At 48.5% G+C, this 6906-nt stretch overlaps 1 protein-coding gene across 1 annotated transcript in view; it reads left to right on the forward strand.

Annotated features, from left to right (window-relative positions):
• The window catches only part of LOC144947438 (zinc-binding protein A33-like), a 374175-nt gene that overhangs the window by 1015 nt on the left and 366254 nt on the right, over positions 1–6906 (forward strand).

Raw genomic sequence — 6906 nt, forward strand, 5'->3', positions numbered from 1 at the left:
CTGTGACTCTCCCTGTGAGGACAACTTCATAGACTTAAGTAAACTTTGTTACTTTTGAATCAATGTGTAGTAACTGTGCAGGATTTTGAATTATTATTATCGCTATGGGTGCTTGAAATGTAAACAAATACAACGTTTATGGAAAAAAAGGTCATATCTGGTGAGACTGCAAAACATTTCGCAGGATAACTCGAATGACCTGCAATAGGTGAGATAAAATAACACAGTATGGAGCAACAACTGTATTGAATTAGAAACTATACATTAAATGAGTGAACATGATAAAATGCGACTGGAAATAGTCGATTAAATGCTACAATAAACACAAGAGATGCGACTTCAAGAGCGTGTAGGGAATGCAGGAAAACACTTTAGCGCTCATGACACACATCCAACTGTCAAGCAGACACAACACAACGTAGAGTCAATGACTTTAAAATATTTTTAATTGAATGTGAACGAATCGTGATGTATTAGTGAATCACTCTTTCAGTGTTGTATATTTTCATGGCAAGGATAATCACGTGATTGCATCTACTTTTGATATGTCTTCAATGGTATTGCTCTGAGCCTGTTTGCATTGTCGCATGCATGAGTTTCTTCATTTATTCGTTTCTCAATCCACTTGTCCTGGTGAAGGTCGCGGCAGCAGAATATTGAGTAGGACGATCTAGACATCCCTTTCCCTGGTGACAGACTCTAGCACTTCCTGGGGAATTCCCAGGCATTCCTAGGCCAGCCGAGTGACATAGTCCCGCCAGCGTGTCCTGGGTCGGCCCCAGAGTCTTCAACCAGTGAAACATTCCCAGGAGAGTTCCAGGGGCAGTCTACCGGGTCACATCCTTACCAGGTGCCCAAACCACCTCAACTGGCTCCTCTCGATCTGGAGGAGCAGCGGGCTCACTCTGAGGCTTTTCCGGATTACCGAGCTTCTCACCCAAACACGGAAAGTGAGCCCAGCAACCCTGCGGAGAAACCTCATTTCGGTCCCTTGTACCCGCGATCTCATCCTTTCAGTCATTACCCAAAGCTCATAACAATAGGTGAATGTGGGAACATAGATCGACCTCTAAAGCAAGAGCTTTGTTCAAGAACTCAAGTCCCACTTCACTACCAGGGAACGGCACAGTGCCTGCAACACTTGGAAAGCCGCACTGATCCACCGGCCGATCTCCCGCTCCCACTTACCATCACTCGGGAAAGAAATCCCGAGGTACTTGAACTCCTCTAGTAAGGGCAGCTGTTCCCTCCTCACCTAGAGAGCACACTTCACCATCTCCTAGGAGTGAACCATGACCTTAGATTTGGTGCGTTGATCCTCATCACAGACGCTTCACATTCGGCATCAGACCGTTCAACTGCACGCTGGAGATCACAGACTGACGAGGAAAAGAGAATAACGTCATCTGCAAAAAGCACCTCCATGCCCCCGTACTGAATACTCTCCATATTTTGGCTGTGCCTTGATATCCTGTCCATGAATATCACAAACAGGAGTGGAGACAAGACGCACCCTGGGCGGAGTCCAACACCCAGTGTGAACAACTTTGATTTGGCACCAAGAATTTGGACACAGCTCTCACTCTGGGAATAGAGGGACTGGATAGCACACAAAAGCGGCTCTGGTACATCATACTCCCACAGCACCACCCACACGACATTGTAGGGAACACGGTCATATGCTTTCTCCAAGTTTATAAAGCAAAGGTAGACTGGAGAAGCATAATTTCATGACCCTTCAAATATCTGTGAGAAGGAAAAGAGCTGGTCCATTGTTCCACGACCCTGACGAAATCCGTATTGTTCCTCCTGAACCTGAGGATCAACCAACTGGCCGGAGCCTCCTTTCCAGCACTCAAACATTGGCTTTACCTCTTTAGTTGGAGCACACCCTCTAGCCCCTTTTTTAAAAATGGGAACCACGACTCCAGTTTGCCTTCCATGCAACATTGAAGAGGCCTGTTAACCACAACACTCCTATACTGTCCAGCGCTTTCAACAACTCTGGGTGAATCTCGTCCACCCCAGCAGCTTTGCTGCTATGAAGGCCTTTGACCGCCGCAGTGACGTCCGAAGCCGTGATGGATCCCACCCCCCCAGCTGTTTCCATGGCTGCCTTCTGAGAGGAGGGCATGTTCACCAGATTGAGGAGCTCATCAAAATGTTCCTTACACCTCTTGGCTATCTGCTTAGTTGAGTTCAATGTTAGTGAGAACAGCCTGGGCCATGTCCCGTCGACGTAATGCGTCTAATGGTTTGCAAGAAGATCTTTGAGGCTGCCCAGTAGTCTCTCTCCATGGCCTCTCCAAGCGCCTCCCATGTCCGGGCTTTCACTTCAGTTATTGCTACCGCTGCCACCCTCTTGGCAAGCTGGTATCTCTCAATCGAGTTGGGAGGCCTTTTTCTGAGCATAGCTCGGAAAAAGTCTCTTTATTCAACTTGACAGCGTCCCTCACCACTAGTGCCCACCAGCAGGACCTACGTTTGCCACTTTCACAGGCACTAACTGCCTTCCAACAACAGCTTTTCACAGTCGCATCTACAATCGAGGTCATAAACATCGTCCACTCAGACGCAATGTCCATCACCTTCTCTGGAGTGAAGGAGTAGTTTTCCCAGAAGTGGAAGTTGAAATCTTTCTGCACTGGGTCTTCCACCAGACGTTTCCAGAAAACCTGCACTATTCGTTTGGGCATTCCCCATCTTTCTGGTCGGTGCCCCAAGCATCGGATCTAACTTACCACCAGGCGGTGATCAGTAGACAGCTCTGCCCATTTCTTCACCCGAATGTCCACAAAATATGTCTTCAGGTCCAATAATACAACTATAAAGTTAATCATTGACCTTCGGCCCAAGGTGCGCTGATACCAAGTACACATCAGCATCCTCATGTTCGAACATGGTGTTTGTTATTGACATTCCGTGACTATTGTAGAATCCCAGTAACATCTCACCGTTCGGGCTCAGATCAGGGGGGACATTCCCCCTAATCACGCCTCTCCAGGTATCTCCATATTTTCCCACGTGAGCATTGACATCGCCCAGTAAGACTATGGAGTCGGTAGGCGGCACGATTGAGCACTGCACCCATCATCTCCAAGAAGGCTGAATACTCTCAATTGCTGTTGGTACATATGCACAGACAACAGTCAGAGTTGTCCTTTCTGAGAGCCAGGTCTCATTGAGGCGACTCTCTCATCCACTGGGACAAACTCGAACTGAACAGCACCCAGCCGGGTGCTTGTGGGTATCCCCACTCCCACCCGAGGCCTTGTACCAGAAGTTTCTCTGGAATAGGAGAGCGACCACCCCCGATCGAGAAGTTTGCTTCCAGTGCCAATGCTGTGTGGGGAGGTGAGACCAACTACATCTAGACGGTACCTTTCCACCTCCTCCACCAGCACCGACTCCCCCTCCCCCCTAGTGACATTACATACCACGTCCTAATAGCGAGCGCCCATTTCCAAGGTCCAGTCTTTCTGAGACCATCCTTCTCCCGGCCATACTAGTGTAGAGGAGTAGTGTGGCGACGTGACGCCATGAGCGCAGTGAGGCGCGATGACGTCATGTCATGGGGAATACTTAAGGGGGGACCCCCCGTGACGAAAGCGGGGTCGTTGTGGGATGGTGATGGTCTGAAGGAGGTCTCTCCTGCTCGTGACCGGACAGTGTTGGCTAATCCCCCGTCCGAGTTCTACGAGTAGGAGAGCCGAAGATACTGCCAGGGGTAGGGCTCATAAAAGTCTGCAAGAGTCGGATAGGGTTACGTGAATTGCTGCTCTCCTCGGTCGGGCAGTGTTGGTTGAGCCCCTGTCCCAACCCGAGTGAGAAAGCCCTAGAGATAGCCGAGCTAGGGACAGATAGAGCCTGAGGTCTGAGTGAAGGACCGAGTATAGGGACACCTATCTCTGGTGTGGAGCGTTACCCTTTGTGTTTAATAAACCGGCGTAAGCCCTTACCAGGAAATCTGCCTCCGAGTCGTCATGCACTACGCAACACTAGCATCACACCCGCCCCTCACCTTTCGTCCTGAAGATGGTAGGCCCACAGGACAGCTCCACGTAGCCGGGTTACGTGGGTCTCCCACCCACTAGGCTCTTCTCGGCGAACACCACAACCGAGGCCTGGCTCTATGTGGTTGTCCTGGTATACCTTGTCTGGGTGAGGTTCTCTGATTTTGGTATTTTTTAACCACTCATAAAGTGATGTTTTTTGGACCATTATTTGTCTGGAACCTCCCCCCTTACCTGTTCACGAAGGGACAACCTACCAGGAACACAAGACTCCAGGCGACATAGGTCTGAGGGTCATTGGAACACACAAACCCCACCACCACGATAAGGTTACAAGTATCCAATGTCATGCAAATCCTACTGTAAAAGAGGGCATCAAGTCAGCTGGTGATAATGTACACAACATCTCCGTGTTGTGAAAAATATTAGAAATAAAAACAGATAAGCAGATAATAGGTTCCCATCAAATATCTACCTCTGTATAAAAATCATGAGAAATTGACACATCCCATCAGCCCCACGACGTGGGAGTGCATCATTTCAAAAGTATTGAATGAGTACAAGCAAGCTCTGGACTGGTTTCCACACCCAGTGTCTCAGTATCAGTCAGGTTTTCTGTAGTCAATGCTGGTGTGCTTCCCTATGTTTATAGGCAAGGACCTTCTCGTGAAGATATTGGTCGTAGTTCGATGCCAAATAATAATACACAACTCAACCATAATAATTTTATTTTTTGTGGAGAATATAACTAAGAAAATATATAAACGGATGATATTTTTTGCATTATAGATTTGTCTCTCCCCCTAAAATACATATTTCTAACATCCACAGTCTTCTGTGAGTGCATAGATATAGCAGCATTTATTCAGTATATGTGTAGGAAATAGAATGGATCACTACAGCGCATAGCGCGAGGTACAGTAGAATGAGGAATTGTGGGTGTAGCAGTCAGCACAGCAGGTAATGCCACTATGGGGCGTGGTGCTGGCTGCTGGCGGTGGGGGGCATGTGGGGACATGGCAACCCGGCTGGCTGGCGAAGCACGTGATGTGCGTTGGTGAGGGAGGTCGGGCAAAGGTGACCGAGGGGACACGGGGAGCATGGCCCAAGACCTTCTAGAGGGTTCCAGCAGGGGGCGTGGCCGAGGGGGGAGCTAGGCCACGCTAAGGGGCATAAAAGGGAAGCCCTGAGGCTGAATCGGGGCTGTCTACAGGTGGAATAGAACCCGAGGTGCTCCGTCTCCGTCTCCGGCATCGTGGGTCAGACAGCATGTTGGCTGCTCTGACCCGTAAATAGTTATCCCGTATGTGAACAGTGTGTAAGATATAGTGTAGAATAAAATTGTTGCCTCATCAAATAGTGTCTCAGAAGTGACTCACTACATATTTCCCAAATATACACATCTCACTCACCATGCAACTCCACCATCATTACACTTCCACTTAGAGTTGACAACTACCCAGGTTTGACTTGGACAGCACAGCCATTGGCATCTGTGTTCAGGTGGCAGGAATTTATTTGTAACGAAATCTTGTGGAATTGTGTTGAAGTTTATTACAATATACTGCACAGCTTTGATAAATATAGGCTGACTGAAATATGTCCAGGTTTGGTCCGAGGAAAAGGAAGCTATCCTATGCTTACTGTCATGCGTAGTGATAGGGCCCTGAATATTAATTGTTACACAGAAATCTCATTTTTCCAGTTACCCAGTTAATTTGCAAGGGAAATCCTTGATGCATCAGCATAGAACAAAAACAATATTGAGTTGATAGCTGCGGAGGGACATTTGAAAAAAATGCGTAAGAGCTACGGGAGGAAAGAAAACATTAAAAACAAACATTAACAATATTAACAAAATAAACAAAAGGCGTATTGTACCAAAAAAGGGTTCATTAATGGTTAGAGAACAGATGAGTGCGAGGTGAAGTAAACATAATTGCATGCATGCCAATCGTGCTAATCAGAGGTGCGGGGTTCAGACAACTAAACACAAAAAGCAGTTCTATAGAAATTAGTTTTCAATCTAGATGATGAAAAATGCATAGCTCCAGTGGCTTCCTAATGTAATAATCCTTCTGGAGACGGCTTCGGAATCAGTCCTTTTATTTCCACTCCACGATACACTTTGCTCACTCACTCTCCGTTGCTGGCAGACAACAGAGAGAGGACAGACTACGCACTCAGTCTCCGCCGCGCACGTGGCACCCAGAGCCCCCGTCCGTGCGTGACCCTGCTCTCGTTAGTTTCAGTCTGCTCCCGATCGTTCCCTCTCACTCGCTCTTAATACCTTCGTCACGTGGTTCTCCCAGCCAATCATTGATGGACAGCTTCGACCATTCCCGATGGTTCCCTGTCAATCCCGGGACCACGCCCCTCATCCGGCTCCCCATTAGCTGGGGCCCCGAATGGCTAGGCCAATCACTCCTGATGACCTGTCGTGATCACGCCCGGGCCATGGTCCCTATCTCAACCCTTATTGGCTACAAGCAGGACCGGCAAGCCAATCCCCACGTGAACCCTTTATGGCTGTTATTACATCACCCCCCCCCCCCCCCGGTGAAAAAATTTAGCCGTCTCGGCTGGGAAAAGGGTGAAGAACCAATTCCGCAATGTGTTATTAGGGCACCAAGGTGCGTTTAACAATTTGAGGGTGAACCGGCGTTCCCACGCCTAACAACATTTAAAACAGTCACCCATAATAAAAAAAATCACAACATACATTAGGGCGCCCCTGCAGCGCAGTAACGACAGGGAATCAGCGAACCGATCAAACGTTAACGAAACGGAAGAGATTTCGACCGCGTACGCGACGCGGGACCCTCTCCGCTCCCAGCGCAAGGTCGCTTCGCTTCCGGATGGACAGGAGGTGGCAGGCTCGAAGAAGAAGTCG

This window comes from Lampetra fluviatilis, chromosome 45 (assembly GCF_964198595.1).
Source record: "Lampetra fluviatilis chromosome 45, kcLamFluv1.1, whole genome shotgun sequence".
Taxonomy (NCBI): Eukaryota; Metazoa; Chordata; class Hyperoartia; order Petromyzontiformes; family Petromyzontidae; genus Lampetra; species Lampetra fluviatilis.